Genomic DNA, 18,444 nt, shown 5'->3' on the forward strand with positions numbered 1-18,444 from the left:
TCATTCAGCAAGTGTTGACTGAATGTCTACTCTTGGGAGGCACTTGTTGGTGAGAAATTCAGAAATCTCAATGTGTAAAAACTTCCAATCCCCATGCACTAGGAGGTTCGACCAAAATGTAGTGTGCTGTGATAGCAACATAAGGCCATGTTCCCCAGGATGACCCTAGCCCCCTTTTAAAATGCCTGCCTGAGAAAGCTCAGCACTACCAGGAGAACTTTGTTTGTTCTAGCCAACACGTCACCATAGGCTCCTGACCTCTCTTTCTTAAAGATTTAGTTAAAAAGTTCTTAGAATTGTGAATATATATCTCTTACAACTGAGAATGGCTCTCTTAAGTACCCAAGAGCCACTCCTTTAAAATGTAATCATCAGCAAAGATGGGGCCTTTGGCTCCCAGTCTCTGTGGGAAGATAGAATCCTAATTTTCAGGAACTGCCAGCTAGGAGAAACAGCTGGCGTGGTCACTGCCAATGTGACAAATCACCCCTGCACAAATCAGAATGGAGCCCAGTTCTTTTTCCTACTGTCAGTAGTTACTGAATAAAATCTGTTTCTATAGCTTTAACTAACATCAGCTCTGTCTTTATCATTAGCTATGGGTGATATTATAATAAACACACAAAGAATGGCCCCTTTCCCCAGAGACCTTACATTCTACCACAATATGGAACTAGAACACAATTAATTAAACATAATTATTTTTTAGATGCCTTGAAGTGCTCCATGAAAGATTATAACTACAGACACATTATATGTAGGTTCAGCAAAATACATCCTTCAGGAAGTGGCATTTGAACTGACCTCATGTAAGAGTTAACTAGGTGAAGAGGAATCAATAACAGCTTTGCATCCAGAGGGAATAACACAAGTGAAGTCCTGAAGCAAGGGAACTAAGCATGTCTAAGAATCTGAAGAAAGGCCAGTGTGGCTGAACCACTGAGAGCTCATGGAAAGAAGCACAAAGTGAGGAGAGAGAAGGCAGGGGCCAGATGGAGAGAAGCCTGGCAGGATGTTTCTAAGATTTAGCATCTATTCTTAGAGCAACAGAAATTTATTGAGGAGGTTAATTAGAAGTACCACATGATCAGATCTGTAATTTTTAAAATATTCTGATAACCTAATGTAAATCGAATTGTTTAATGGAAGGATGTATGTGATGTTGGGAGTTCTATTAGAAAGCTCTCATAATAATTCAAATGGGAGAGGATTGGAGCTTATTAGGGTGTAAAACTAGGTACAGCTAAATAGTTAGATTCAAGGGATGTTCTTGAAATAAGTTAGACTTTTGTCATTGATTAAATATGGATAGGTAAGAGCTGAAGGTATGCTTACAGTGGCCCTTAGCTTCCCAGTTTACACAAGAAGTAGGGTTTTGTTTCTCAAGACAGGGAGACTTAAAGGGGTGCCTGGCTGGCTCAGTTGGCAGAGCATGCAACTTTTGATCTCAGCGTTGTAAGTTCAAGGCCCACATTGGGCATCAAGCCTACTTAAAAAATAAATTAAAAAGATAGGGAGACAAGAGAATAGACTTGAGAGATGCTGAAAAACATGTTTGCTATTGTCAGATAGAATCTGAGGTTAACTGGAGGAATACATTGGAGAAGTAGATTTGGCAGAATCTGGACACCAGAGGACTGATAGGGTTATGTGTATATATATTCAAAACTAATTGGCATGTTGAGAGCAATTGAAGCAATGGGCATGATCAAGTGGCCTAGGAAGGGAAGAGGATCCTTCTGAAATTCCTGTGGTCTCATTCTCCTCTGACAGACCTTTAAAAGTTGAAGTCCCTTTAAGGGTCTGTCTTAGTGCATAAGAATAAGAAGAAGATGGGGTATCACAGAGAGCAAGAAGAATATTTCAAGGTAGAAGGAGTGCTTAACAGTATCAGCTGTTACAGAGAGATCACATAAGATTCAGACTGATTAATATCCACGTGATTTCATCTTCTGGGGCTCATTGTTTACAACAGTAAGAGATGTGACAATGAATATCACAAACATCAAAATCAAAGTGGAGTCTTAAAAATATGCCCAGAATCTTAGTATTAATGCACCCCATTCTGTTTTTTCTTTTTAAACCAGAGGCTTGTGAGCCCTGATGAAATCTGTCCCTTGAGGTACATTTGAAATGTGAATAATTTTTGCTGTTTTGAAGTGATAGTGGTGTGGAAATAGGATCTGAACAGAAACTGATTCCAAACGCAGACAGCAACTTGATAATATTGTCATTGCCTGTAACATTCACCTAGCAAAAACTTCATTCTAATTAAAGGGTCATAGCATTTGCAGCTAAAAATGGAGGGGCCTTGCAGGTAAAGTTGGAACTACCAAATAAAGCAGGTCTGCTTCAGCATTTGGACAAGAGGAGTTAGTCTGTATTCACTGATTCAAAGGAAAACCTAGCCAGATCTGTTTCAGTGGCACCTTCTAAAGTAAATGGGAGCTGAAGAATTGGGTTTGCGCTGCCTAGCTATGTTGCCTGTTGAGATAACTTGTAGGTGGGGGCTAGTGGTCTGGGGAAAAAAAGGAGGACTCTGTAACCCCTTATCCTAAGCCACTTTCTTAGTCAATAATTCCCTGAAAGTAGTCTGTAAATAAAATGTAATATTCAGCAAAGTCGAAATGAGATCATTGTTTGACAAAAGGGGGATTACTTCAATGTGAATCTTTGTGAAAGTGAGAAGTGAAGCAGGCCAAACCTTTAATATCCCCTGCCAGGTGCAACTGCACCCACATAAGCTGGTTCTCGGAGACATCTGCAGGAGCAGAACAAGTGTCGCTCTTTAGACCAAGTTTTTGTCTTAAATTTAAGGGACAGCTGCCTCTATCTGCGAAAATACAAGAGTGTACATTTCAAAACATGGGCTACATGCGCCCCTTTCAAAGCTCTGCAATTTCAACAGCAGGGAACACAGATCTTTTTTCATATTTTCCTACAGATCCTTTCAACAAGAGTGCATGGAGTACCTGTTATTTGTTAAGGTAGTGTTAGATAATGGGATGTAAGTTAAGACGTACAATATTCTTTACCTCAAGAGACACACATTGTGTGAGACCAGGCATACAATTACGTATATTAGAAATTGAAAATGATAATTGGTATAGCAGAAATGTAAGAAAACTAATATGAGAATATTCACCTAGACTGGAGTAAAAAGAGATCGGCTTTATACAGTGTGGGACATATGGAGCTGAATTTAAAGGACGAGCACTTTATTTATAAGGAATACGCAATACCAATGCACGGCTATGGATAAGAGGAATTGCTTGAAAAAAAGAGAAGAATGAAAAGACATTGCTTATTTGAAATATAGTTGACTGAGTGGCACCTGGGTGGCATTTGGTTAGGCGTCTGACTCGGTTTCAGCTCAGGCTGTGATCTCAGGATCACGCCCCACTCTCCACTCTGCGTGGAGTCTGCTTAAAATTCTCTCTCTCCCCCCCCACTGCCTCTCCCCCCAAAAAATAAATAAATAAATATTTAGAAAATTGTCTGAGAGGCAAAAAAAAGGGAAACAGAAAGCAATGATTATTTCTATTCTACCTGAAGGTTAACATATCACAAGAGACTTATAGATTTGTATTTAATTATTTACTGTATATAAAATGCAAGATAGAGTAAAGGGGGAAGGAAAGAGAAATTCCTTGAGTAAAATACAGAGAAAAATACAAAGAAACATTGTATTCCTTTATTAGGAATGTGATTCAAGAGGCCAACTCTCCGTCCTAATTGAACACCTGCACTTACAAGCTGTGTGACCTTGGGGAAGTTACTCAACAGGCCTGAACCTTGGTTTGCTCTTCTATAAAATGGGCATAATAACACTGCTCTTTTGTCAGGATATTTGGATGTATTGATGCAATGCGTGCAGAACCTTTGGACCTGTGCCTGGTAAATAGTAATTTCATATAGTATCTGGTTTCAGGTTTGTCTAGAAATCCTCATCTGCTAGTTATTAGAAGATTACACCTCCACCTACTGGTAAGTGGGAGTTGGCATTACTCTCCATTTATTTAAGACTCAAAAGAAGACAAGCATTTCAGACAAATCCAGGTAATTAAGTCTACCTCTTCCTCTGTTTTACAGGAAAAAAAAGATTAGGGTGGAAAGCTAGAACTCACGGGTTTTCACGGTAGTCTTTAACTTAGTTAAAAGAAACTCAAAAGGTATAGTATCTACCAGAAGCCACCACAAATCAAGGCCAAGTTTGTATACTCAGTTGGTCCCCATTATTCTCCTGAGTCTTATTCTGAGATCCTTTCAGATCATCCTCTGCCTTGTTTCCCTGGTGTTCAAGACACCGATTTTCCTTAAACTACCCACTTCTTAGCAAAAGTTGTTCTAAAATTTTCCTTTTCTCAATTTCAGTGATAATCCTGTGCATTCATTAGTACTGTCTGCCTCGTAGAGTTGGTTATCTAATTAAAGTAATTCAGAGGGAGACTTAAGAGAACATAAATTTCTTACAGGACATTTGCGTTTTGTTAATGTGGAGGAAATGCCAGTTATTAGAAAGCATGAGGAAAATACATTTAACACAGGACAATAACTTGGATTCCTGCCTATTTAATATTGAGTTTTCCAGGATTTCATAATATATGAGCTCATCATTAGAAGTGATGGTAGCCCTTAACAGAAACCTTGAAGCTCTTCTAATTAAAAAACTAACAATTTTATTTCAACTACATTAGCTCATTTGATCCTCATAATAACCCTTCAAGGTAAGCAGGACTGACACTGCCATCCTTCAGTGATGTACCAGATACTCAGATCTCTCAATGTTATACATACACACTTTTTTAGAACTCAGAAATTTGTGGACCTTTTTTTCCCAACTTTTCATAAATGCAATCATAAGTATTAATCTTGAAGAGTTTTTATAATTTTATTCTACAAGGAATTTTCAAAGTATGAGACTCCTAGGTAAAATTAATGTTCCTGTGACTCAAAATAGTAAATGTTTAGGGGAAAAAAACTAGTTTGACTTTAAAGATTCATAGATTAAGTTATTAGAAGCTTCCACTTCTTGCTGAGTAAAATCCAAGAACGAGCTGCCAGGCTAATGGAAAAACAACCATGAGGTGATCATCTGTGTAAATGTCTCCACTCACACTCTCCTCTTAGGTCTTTAGCAACCCAGTTAAGCCCCTTTGTCATTTCTGTTTATTTAGTACATATTTATCACATTTTAGAATCCTAACCACCAAATGCTAAAGCTAAAAGTAGCCTTGAAAACAGTTTAGACCAGATCCTGTTTTTCAGATCAGGAGAGTAGGAATCTAAGAGCTATAAAATTAGCAGATTTGCTACAGGCCCCAGATGTCACAAAATCTCACATTAGGTCTCAGTTTTCTAATTCATATTCCAAGACTGTACTATGACCCAAACCCCACACCACAGTCTCTTCCATGATCTGGTCCACACTTCAAACAGGGAGATTAAAACCCATATACTGTCTCTTCCCCACAAGTACACACTCTTAAAGCTCTTCCTCTATCTGCATTTTAATATTGATGTCTTTCTCCCTTCTTTCCCATTAATCAATCAAGGCTGTCTATTAGAGAAATCCACTTCCTCTTTGTAATTCTTCTTCCCTCAGATCGTTCCGGATACCATCATCACCCTTAGGTCTGTGCCGTAATTCATCCTCCTGACTCTAGATTTATCTTCTATCCTGCATACTATAACCTAGATACATATTCTAAGATGCAAATCTGATCATGTCACTCACCTTATTAAACCCTTTCAATAATGTTAACCAATAACCCCATTTAGCATTTATTAAGTATAGTCTTTAGACTCAATAGCCCATTCAGTCCTCATAATGTACCAAAGAGGACACTGGCACTGAGAGATAAAGAAGCTCATCTAGAGTCCTAGCTAATAAGCAAAAGAGGTTGGAATTAAACTCCAGAATCCAGGCTCTTAGTGCACTGTGCCACCACCACAGATCACTGGGGTTCTTACAACAAAGTCTAGACTCCACCCACACCAATATGGTTGTTGAATTTAGAGAATGCTGACTGACACTGCTCACGCTTCTTGCCATTACTTGGATTCCATGAATGTACTTACACCAGACTAACTCTTCTTTTTTTTTTTTTAATTAACATATAATGTATTATTAACCCCAGGGGTACAGGTCTGTGAATTGCCAGGTTTATACACTTCACAGCACTCACCATAGCACATACCTTCCCCAGTGTCCATAACCCAGCCACCCTCTCCCAACCCCCGGCCCCCAGCAACCCTCAGTTTGTTTTGTGAGATTAAGAGTCTCTTATGGTTTGTCTCCCTCCCAATCCCATCTTGTTTCATTTTTTCCTTCCCTACACCCCAAACCTCCCACACTGCCTCTCAAATTCTTCATATCAGGGAGATCATATGATAATTGTCTTTCTCTGATTGATTTATTTCACTCAGCGAAATACCCTCTAGTTCCATCCACGTTGTTGCAAAAGCAAGATTTCATTTTTTTGATGGCTGTGTAGTATATATCTATATCTATATCTATATATATCACATCTTCTTTATCCATTCATCTGTTGATGGACATCTAGGTTCTTTCCATAGTTTGGCTATTGTGGATATTACTGCTATAAACATTCAGGTGGACATGCCCCTTCAGATCACTACATTTGTATCTTTAGGGTAAATACCCAGTAGTTCAATTGCTGGGTCATGGGGTAGCTCTATTTTCAACTTTTTGAGGAACCTCCATGCTGTTTTCCAGAGTAGCTGCACCAGCTTGCATTCCCACCAACAGTGTAGGGGGGTTCCCCTTTCTCCTTATCCTCGCCAGCATCAGTCGTTTCCTGACTTGTTAATTTTAGCCCTTCTGACTGGTGTGAGGTGGTATCTCATTGTGGTTTTGATTTGTATTTCCCTGATGCCGAGTGATATGGAGCACTTTTTCATGTGTCTATTGGCCATCTGGATGTCTTCTTTGCAGAAATGTCTGTTCATGTCCTCTGCCCATTTCTTGATTGGATTATTTGTTCTTTGGGTGTTGAGTTTGATAAGTTCTTTATAGATTTTTATTACTATCCCTTTATCCGATATGTCATTTGCAAATATCTTCTCCCATTCAGTTAGTTGTCTTTTGGTTTTGTTGACTGTTTCCTTTGCTGTGCAAAAGCTTTTGATCTTCTTGAAGTCTCAATAGTTCATTTTTGCCCTTGTTTCCCTTGCCTTTGGTGAGGTTTCTAGGAAGAAGTTGCTGTGGCTAAGGTCAAAGAGGTTGCTGCCTGTGTTCTCCTCAAGGATTTTGATGGATTCCTGTCTCACATTGAGGTCGTTCATTCATCTTGAGTCTATTTTTGTGTGTATATAAGGAAATGGTCCAGTTTCATTCTTCTGCATGTGGCTGTCCAATTTTCCTAACACCATTTGTTGAAGAGACTGTCATTTTTCCATTGGACATTCTTTCCCGCTTTGTTGAAGATTAGTTGACCGTAGAGTTAAGGGTCTATTTCTGGGCTCTCTATTCTGTTTCATTGATCTATGTGTCTATTTTTGTGCCAGTACCGTACTCATTCTAATTCCCCCAATACCCTATACTTTCTCTTCCTCTGGACCAGGAAGAGAATTTCAGAAATCCTAACTGGCAAGAAAGTAAAGAATTTTGCAATCTTATGAATTTTATGAAAATTTGTGAATTTGGGGGGATTTTATGACTTTTTATGAATTTTATGAAATTTTATGAAATTCAATGAACTTTATGAAATTCAAAATAAACATAATATTAAAACCATTAAGTAAATGCAAAGAAATACGATGGGGTTCTTTGTTTTTGTTTTTGTTTTTTTTTGCTGTGATACAAAAATATTTCAAATACCAAAGTCTTAAGACTTGTTTCTAATTTTTTTGGAGTTCTGCTTTATGGAGCCTTGAGCTTGTGCTTAACCTGCCTATTCAATAAGCTGCATGGTCTCTTACCAATCATGACTTTTGCCTTATTTAACTAGATTTTTTTTGGAATTTCAGAAAAATTACTCCATCGTGGAATGGTCTTTCCTGAGTCTGGGTCAGCCACTCAACTTTCTTCCATCATAACACTCTGCACATTTCCTCAAATGCAGCCCTTTGTCATACTGCCCATTTGGTAGTCTCTTTCCTTAACAGAATCATTGAATCATTGTGTAACCAGCACCTGTTACAACCTAGCAGATGACAAGTCATCAGTTCATTTTTTTTAAATCACATTAGTATGTGAATGAGAGTTGAATCCTATTATTGTGTTGTATCTGTTTATAAATGCAACAAGGTAGGAATTCAGAGAGACCTTGGTTCTAATCTTATGTCTTTGGTAAAATACTTTGTAATAATGGGCACCATCTTAACATTTCATAACAAATTTTTTTGAATAAATGTGTTTACCTGCATCATAGGTACTTCTTGAAAATTTAAGGAGAAAATATGAATAAGAGCAATTAAAACAGAAAAATTATGGTCAAGGAAACATGATATGCTCATGATTATAAACTGTATCAATATCTATGAACATGTGATACTAAGTATTGAGTCGATACTTAGGATAAAGGTCGATAAAAGGATACCAAAAATTTAGCACTTGAGTCTTAAAGCTGGAATATTAACCAAAGCTTTGGCCGTATATGGGAAGCCCATCATTAATGAAGTCACAGAAGGTTTAGGGGATCTGGCTGTTGGCTTAATTTGGCTTGCTAAGAAACTAACACTGGATAAATAAACATGAAATGAAAAATGAGTGATTTACATAATGTGCTGAATTTCATTCCATTCTTTACTACTGGGGTCAGTTGAGAAATTGCTCTTGCTGGAAGAACCTGGCAGAATTTCTTCTGCTGTGGGATGGGGCTGGGACAGTTTAATTCATTTTGAGGTAGATGTCCTGCCTGCATGTCCATGAATCTTTCGTTTAAGAGAGCACCAAATACATGGATGTTCTATGATATATGTATTGATACTACTTACTTCTAAAATTGAAAGCAGTGTTTCATATGGTAAAAAGGCTTCACTAAGAGGCAAGTGACCTGATGTCTAGATTTGTTCCTTTCACTAGATGTGTAGCCTATGACAACTCAGTGAACTATCTATCTCGGATTCCTTATCTATGAAAATTAGTAGAAAATGTTTGTTTCATCTACCAGGCAGGGTTATTATATGGATTAACCCCCCCCCCCAAAAGGTAATGAGAATGTTTGATTTGAAGCAAGCAGGACTCTTCTTCAAGAGTTGGAGAATATAGCTTCCTCAGCAGAATAAAACCATCAATAGACACATTGGGTATTAAAATTAGTCTAGTTCTTACAAATGGAACATCTGAGATACACAGACTAGTGGCTTTCCTGATAGTACAAGTTTTAGGTAAAGCACAGCCAGTATAACAGGGATCCTTTGAATTCTGGGTCTCTAAGAAATGGCAGGGGTTGGGACAGGAGTCAATGCTTGTTAAAATGTGGATTTTGAGCCTCATCTTTAAGGGTTCTCTCTCAGTAATTTTGTGTTGGTCTAAAAGCTGTGTTTTTAATGAGCATCCCAAGTAATTCTGTGGGTGGTCGAGAAGTACCTCTATCCTGTTTATTTGTGCTCTGGGTGTATAAACCATTAACAATGCTGTCTGTCTTTACAATGATGTTACTTTCCAGATAACTGAAGCTTCCTTTTAAAAATGAAACTTTATTTATTTTTTAAAACATTTAGTGAACATTATTTTTTAAATATAATACAGGTATTTGGCCTTCTTACTGAACTTCCAGATTCAGCATCATTCTATGATTATCAGTTTTACCATAAGTTGATACAATAATGTCCCTTGGTGTTACTAAGTCATATAGTAAAATTTATCTGTACTCTTAAAATGATCTGCAGTAGTTATAAATTTAGTTTTGAGGTTGAATTATTATGTCATTTTTTAATAGTTTATTTTGAAATAATTTAAATCTTAAAGCAAGTTATGTTTTATGGTAACATGGTAACTGCACTTGTGGTTAACATAGCATAACACATAGAAAAGTAGAAGCACTGTGTTGTACAGCTGATATTGACATAACATTGTATGGCAAGTGTATTTCAATAACAACTTTATAAAGCAAGTAGAGTATAGAAAAACCTCCCATATCCATCCAGACTCTCCAAGTGTTAAAACATTCTACTGCATTTGCTCTATAACCTCTCTCTCTCTCCACAAGCATGCATGTGCACACACACGCATATACATGTGATCATCATACCTTCTTGAAATATTTAAGAGCAAGCTGTAGAGAGAATTTTTCCAGGGCCTTTAAATGTTCTAGTATCAGTTCTTCCAAAGGAAATACTCTCCTATCTGAATACCATATAGCTTTCCAAATCAGGAAATCAGCATGGATATGATACTGCTATCCAACTGTCTTTTTTTTTTTTCATTCATGTCTAAGTTCTCATCCAGGAACTCCCATTAATTTAATTGCTATATTAATGCAATTTTCTTCAGACTGCAAAAGTTTCTTACCCTTTCTTTGTCTTTAACATCTTAGATTTAATATCTTAGATTCTTCATTCTGTAGGATGACTCTTAACTGGATTGTCCAGTATTATCTCATGATCAGACCCATGTCCAGAGACACAGACTATCCATCCATCCCATCATAAATGATGTTTAACCAAAAATGCCTGTCTGTTATGTCTTCCGCACAATTTTCCTCCTTTGTAATCAATGAGTATTTTCTTAGACTGTGCCAATGTCCTGTTTTTCATTAAAAGACCAGCACCTCAACCCACCAGCTTTAACCTCCACTGTCAACTCCTATCTGAATCAACTAGCACTATGATGATTGCCAAACTGCAGTTTTCAATTTTCATCTCTTTTTTTCTGGTATTATTCTGGGCATTCTACTGTAAGGAAAGGCTTTCCATCCAAGCCCTACTTAATAACTTATTCACATTTATTTATATCAGAATGAATTAATGAATTTTTATTTTTTCCAATGTGTTTCAATCTGTTGTTATTATTTATTTTGATACTTTAATTGTCCCATATTTGGCCAGCAAGGAACCAGCTCTTATGACTTCTTGACATGTTTACAACATTCTTTAAGCATCTACCACAACGAGATGTTCTAGGCTTTTTGTCCTTTCCTTCTCATAGTCCTAGAATTTTATGTTTTTCTAATATTTCTCTAAAAAGCCCTGATGGCTCTGGAAACCAAGATCCGGGTACAGGATGTGTTCATCTACTGGGGTGCTATTCTTTTAGTCTTCTAGAAGGCAGAGTTATGTAATATGTAAATTTATATGGATATATATATGCTTAGCCTATGTATTAAGTTACTCGTTTGTGTTATGAGATGATGATAATGCATAGCCTTGGGAGTTGTTGTGGGGATTGAATGAATTAATTCCAAAAAAATGGCTCAGTCAGTTAAGCATCTGCCTTTGGCTCCGGTCATGATCCTGGGGTCCTGGGAATAAGCCTGGCATGGCATCAGTCTTCCTGCTAAGTGGGGAGTCTGCTTCTCCCTCTCCTTCTGACCCTTCTCCTGCTTGTGCACGCTCTTTCTCTCTCTCTCAAGAATAAATAAAAAATCTTTTTAAAAATACAGAAAAATACTTGAAATAGTATAATAGTATTCTAAGAAGAGTGATCATTGAGTAGACAAAACAATTATTTCATTCCTGCATGGGCCAAGTTGTTGGCCCTAGAAGTCCTATTTTCAGTCTTTGGGGCCTCAGCAGGAGGTATCCAGGATGGGGAAGTTCAAATTTTCTTGGTGGTCTATTAGCCCTTGGAAGATTTGACCACAGAAGCATATTAGCAATTTTTTTTTTTTTTTAATTTTTGTCTGTAAGGAAACAGGCTGTATTGGAGATACTTCAACTGTGGTCAAAGCAAGATCAGGAAAGTGGTCTTGAGAATCATAAATGTTCTCTTACACAAATACAGTGTGAAAATGTTTGATGGGCTAAAATGGCTGGGAAAAAATGACTATAGAAGCGTAATACTTTAAACTGACACCTTTCTTGCCCTTCTGTTTCCTTTGACAGCCCAACAAAGACCTTTAGTGTTATTTGAAGCTCTTTGTTCTGTGTCACCAGTCTTGAAATGTGTTTTATGTATGTCAGCTTGAATTCTCTTTACCACACTGTCATATTTTTATTTCTCCATCCCCTAGCCATGCAAAGCTATCTATACAGACTTACTTTGGAGAATATACTAACTCCTAATCCTTTTGCCATTCTCTGAGTCTGTCTTTATTTGCAGCAAATATCCCACTGTTGCTTCAGTGGTGTCAAAGCCATTAGTTGAAGAAGCGAACGATCTGATCCAGGTGTGAAGATGTATAGCAGAAAATGATGCTGAATTGTGGCAGTGGTGGCCCAGCCCATCCTAAGAAGCAAACGGAATTGATCATTTACCACCCTATCAAGGACTTTGTGCTTGATTTACCATTGTTCTAGTGAGCATCGCTCACACTACAGATAACCAGAGAAAAGATTCCTTATAAACCTACACTACTTTCTTTATTGGTATGTCCCTGGCTGTCACCTTATTGTAGCAGGATCATTCTTCTTTCTAAGATAGATGACGGAGCACAAGCATCTTCAAATAACATTGACTAACTTCCCCCAGAGTCTCTGACCAGGCCATTCATTTTCTGAAATATGTTTTTAACAGTTTTGAAACAAAGAAATCCAGCATATGGTAGTTAATTTGGATCTTAATGACTCTCTACTTTGGAAAGACAAATGATTAGCAAGCTGTTTCAAACTCAAACCTTAACCTGCAATTTAAGATGAATAATTTATTATCCAAACAAAAATAATTAATCAAAACTTGTCCTTAAAGTCAAAATTAAGTTATGCTCCTAAGACCATATGTTGCCAGGTACACACACATTCTCCTCTTCTACTGACACAATAGTTTGTCCTATGGAAGTTTAAAATTAGGTGTTTTTTTTTTTCTTTTTTAAAGTTAATTAAACACAGACTATGTTGTTCACTGAATATATCTCAGTGGCTTTTAATCAAGTGCTGGCTAGAGTAAAAAGCTATTAAACATTTCTATGAAAGAAAGAGGCAGTAGATAGTGAAGAATATAGCAAAAGAAGCACTTACCAATTTGTCAGGCAGAGCGTGACAGAAAAGTGAAAGTTTGCCTTATTAGCAATAATGACAAAATCCATCTAATCTGTCGTGAAATCATGATCTAATAAGAAGCTTCCATCTTTGGATTCTAGACTTCTTAAAAAACTGGAATTCAGTAATCTAGCAGTTTTGAACACACAGGATATAAACATGTCTGGAAAATAAGTAAAATCTGAAATATTTATGAGGGAACAAAAAATAGAAATCTCAGAGCATGTGTCAATAAGCATGCCCTTCATTCGCTAGCTCAGAATTTATTCATGATACCATTTGAACAAAATCATAGTTACTTGCCACTAAATTTGCAAGTCTTAAATAGGTAAAATGCAGCAAATTGGAAGATTCAAAATAGGCCATAAGAAGAAAGAACTTAGTGTAAAAATAAAATCATAACTAATAATAAGAAAGGAGACAGAATGTTAAATATATGGTCAAAAGGGATTTTAAAAATCTGTATATAGCTATTTCCCTCAGGGAGATATAACCTATATATTTCAGAGGCTCCTGAAAACATTATTTTAATGCAACTGTAGATAATAAATAATGACTGAGGAATAATGTTAAAACGTATGCCCATTTCCCTTAAGTCAAGAAAGTAATTAGGTATGTATTTCTTTCACAGCCATGTAAATTTAAATTAAAAATAATTTAGGTACATCCAAAAATACATGTTTAATAGAACAGTTTTTTGCACTCATAAGCTAGGTTTGGAAATCTCCCTTTTGCTTTTCTGGTTCAAAGTGAATTTGGCTAAGAAATTTAAAGAACACTCATGGTAAACTATGGACTTAATTTGATAGAATAGACATATTAGACATATTGTAGCCAACTTGGAAGATTTTAAGTAAAGGGTAAAGGGTAAAACTAGGCTTTCTTTAAGTTCTTCATGTAAGTTGTGAATTCATTCAGTACTCATGTTAAAATATAAAGACCCAGAAGATACGTTTTTTAAAGTGTTTTTTTTTTTAACTTTAATCCTAAAGTTTCAGCACCTAATTCAATCAAACTTTGGTTTGAAACAAAATTTTTCTTCAGTCCCACCTCCCAACATTTCCTGGTTTGTCAAATTCTTCCCCAAATGACTGGCAGTTGTGTAATGGATTTCTTTGAGAAAACTTCACCCTCATTTTCAGCTGTATGCTCTGACTCTGTGGTGACAAACAGTCCCAGAATATTCAAAGAAGGGTTCCAAGTCTGGGTGCATTTATATTCATGTTAATTGTACACAGGGATGGGCTGATTTACAAGCTTGCTGGAACAAGCAGGCATAGTGATGAAATTACTGGATTTTGTGATATCAGTCGTTCATCAACTGGTGGACAACAGGACCATCCAAGAGTGCAGGGGCCTGAGAAGGTAAGACTGAGGAAAGGGGCTGTCAGGGATAAGAAGTTCCACACACGCAGCAGGAAGTGAGGGAGCAAGGGGCTCCCTGGAGGAGGAAGAAAGATACAGATTTGTGAACAGCAGAGGGGAATGAAGAGATGCTGCAGGCTGACTTGCCTTCATAATCATCATACGGTAGTCAGTCCTGGCTGGTTTATGCAGCATGCTCTGCCAGAATTTCTTTTTTTTTTTTTTTTTTTTTTTTTTCAGCATAACAGTATTCATTATTTTTGCACCACACCCAGTGCTCCATGCAATCCGTGCCCTCTACAATACCCACCACCTGGTGCCCCCAACCTCCCACCCCCACCCCTTCAAAATTCTCAGATCGTTTTTCAGAGTCCATAGTCTCTCATGGTTCACCTCCCCTTCCAATTTCCCTCAACTCCCTTCTCCTCTCCATCTCCCCTTGTCCTCCATGCTATTTGTTATGCTCCACAAATAAGTGAAACCATATGATAATTGACTCTCTCTGCTTGACTTATTTCACTCAGCATAATCTCTTCCAGTCCCGTCCATGTTGCTACAAAACTTGGGTATTCATCCTTTCTTTTTTCTTTTACTTTTTTTTTTTTTTTACAGCTTTATAAACATGTATTTTTATCCCCAGGGGTACAGGTCTGCGAATCGCCAGGTTTACACACTTCACAGCACTCACCATAGCACATACCCTCCCCAATATCCATAACCCCACCCCCCTCTCCCAACCCCCTCCTCCCATCAACCCTCAGTTTGTTTTGTGAGATTAAGAGTCACTTATGGTTTGTCTCCCTCCCAATCCCATCTTGTTTCATTTACTCTTCTCCTACCTCCTCAACCCCCCATGTTGCATCTCCTCTCCCTCATATCAGGGAGATCATATGATAGTTGTCTTTCTCCGATTGACTTATTTCGCTAAGCATGATATCCTCTAGTTCCATCCACGTCGTCGCAAATGGCAAGATTTCATTTCTTTTGATGGCTGCATAGTATTCCATTGTGTATATATACCACATCTTCTTTATCCATTCGTCTGTAGATGGACATCTAGGTTCTTTTCATAACAGACATTTCTGCAAAGAAGACATCCAGATGGCCAACAGACACATGAAAAAGTGCTCCGTATCACTCGGCATCAGGGAAATACAAATCAAAACCACCATGAGATATCACCTCACACCAGTCAGAATGGCTAAAATTAACAAGTCAGGAAATGACAGATGCTGGCGAGGATGCAGAGAAAGGGGAACCCTCCTACACTGTTGGTGGGAATGCAAGCTGGTGCAACCACTCTGGAAAACAGCATCGAGGTTCCTCAAAATGTTGAAAATAGAACTACCCTATGACCCTGCAATTGCACTGCTGGGTATTTACCCTAAAGATACAAACGTAGTGATCCGAAGGGGCACATGCACCCGAATGTTTATAGCAGCAATGTCTACAATAGCTCTGCCAGAATTTCTTAAACGTGCAGGGGGATGTTGCGGGAGGGGCAGTATCCGCAACTAATGTAGGATCTCGTAGGTACCTACAGACTGAGTGTCTCCCAGAATAGTCTGTTTCTTTGCGAGGATTGTCTTAAAGAGAGAGAGAGACCTTAAAAATAGCTTCAAATCTTAGAGTCTTTACATTTATTCATCCTATTGTTCTCATTTAACACATCTGAAACAAAGGCCCATAAAAAGGTAAGGCCCTCAGAGATCAGATTCCTGATCCAATGATAGGATATCAAGTGATTATTTCAGATTCCTAAGAACCTTATCCTATAGTTTGTCATGCATTGTTTTGTTTTGTTTTCTCCCTAATCTGTGATTTATGTAGGTGGCTCAGGAAGGAACACAAAAGAATTACTGATAGGCTGTAAATCTAACTCTTTCATGAATTCTGCTTTAAGTTTTGTTTTCAAGATTGATTTAAAATCACCAAGCCTCCCCACTCCCTCCCCCAGCCCCCTTTCTTCATCTCCATTCCTTCTGCTCTTTTTTCTTTTCCTCTTCTCTCTGCCCCACCCCCATCCTCACTCTTCTCCTGCTCCATCTGTATCTTCCTTTTATGCTTTGTTTTTCTGTTTCTCTTGTTTTCCAACTGAGCCTTTATTTCCACTGAAATGTCTTGGTTGCTTTGCATATAATCTGTTGATGACTATTACCTGGCTCACTTTCTGTTTACTCAGATCTGCCTTTTTTTCAGTAGCATCTGATTGAAGAGGAAAATATTTATTTGGGACAATACAATGAAAAGATGATGTGGCTCTATAATTATGAAATTTAATGAAAATTATGTCTGTGGGTTAAGATAAAAGCACTAATCTCATTCACTAATGGAATACTTTAATACTCATGTAAGATTGTATGAGAAAATAAGATATGGTTCATATTAATAAGACAAATGAACTTCTCTTTTCATGCTTTAAGCATTTAAGTTCATTTTTCATTTTCAATGATTTTAGAAGTTTACATTAACCAAATAGCTCTGTTTTCTTTTATTTGGTGAGCAAGAGACTCAAATCACTATAGAGCCTCTTGACATTTCTTAATAGAGATATTTCAGAGCTTCTTTGGTATTCTGGAAAGAAGAGGAAGATTGTTAAAGGGAATTTCTGGAGTTCCGGTTTGGTTGCTATAGGATTTGTTAAAGCAAATATGTTGTGTCTTTGTTAAATTGGGTTGGTAATTGGCAGCCATACTTTAGTGTCTCACTGAATCTACTATAGATGAAAAAGGATCCCTGTTTCTCACGGACACACATGGAGATTCTCGCTCCAGGCTTCGTTCTCTGTCAACCTCATCCCCAATTATGGAAGTTGCAAGAAAGCACTTAAAAACGTTATTAAAAAAAAAAAAATTCTGGGGCTCCTGGGTGGTTCAATTGCTTACATGTCTGCCTTTGGCTCAGGTCATGATACCAAGGTCCTGGGATAGAGCCCCACATAGGGCTCCCTGCTCAGTGGGGAGCCTGCTTCTCCCGTTCCTTTTGTCTGACATTCCACCTGCTTGTGCTCTGTCTCTGTCTCTCTCTCTCTTGCTATCTATATCAAATGAATATATAAAATATTTAAACAAAACAAAACAAAATATTCTATTTTTAGTATATGTTAAATTAAATGCATTTGTTCTTAGCAGACTCATTCAAATTCAAGTCTTCTTTATTTACTAGCTTTGTGATATTGTGCATTTTGTTTAAACCTCCATTTTACCATCCACATTAAGGAATAATAGCAACACTTTTCTCCTACCCCAAGTAATTGCTATCTATAAAAAGACAACTAGTATAAGGTGTTTTGTCTAGTGTCTGTATCAGATAAAACACTTTTTAATGTTAATCATACTAATGTTGATTATATTAGTATTAATTATGATATAATCTGTACTTTTCTAAATACTAACTTCGAGGTATGTGTGTTCTCTAGGTTTTCTTCTAACTAGACATTTGTATCTTTATCATAGTGCTAAGAGTACAGAAGTATGTTTTAAGTGCTCTGTGTTAATACTAGAACACTCTGTGGCCTCAGCGCTATAATGCCTTTAGATTTGTAGAGTTGGGAGGAAATTTATAGATTACCTATTCCATACAGTTGGCATCTGCCTTTGCCCTTTTTGCTAAGTCCCCTCCTCATTTGTTACTTTCCTACTTGGAAAACTGATGTAATGGTTGGAGCTCCAGCAATGATATTTGACCAGGGAGCAGTATGAGAATAAAACTACATGTTAGATGGTAGAGAAAAAAATGTAAGTAAAACCCATGACATCTCTTGCAACATGAAGCTGATATATCCCCCTGTTCTGCCTTCTTCTAGACTTCATTATTTTTTAACTCATCAGTATATCCAGTCTCTTAATTACTGAAATCAGTTCCTCATTGATTGAAACAGTTATTAGGATCTGAATTGTATTGAATTATTAGAACTTTTTCTTCCACATGTGAAAAGCCAATTAAAAAGGAGAATGAAGAAAGTTTGTGGTTTTT

This window comes from Lutra lutra, chromosome 12, assembly GCF_902655055.1.
Source record: "Lutra lutra chromosome 12, mLutLut1.2, whole genome shotgun sequence".
Classification (NCBI taxonomy): Eukaryota; Metazoa; Chordata; class Mammalia; order Carnivora; family Mustelidae; genus Lutra; species Lutra lutra.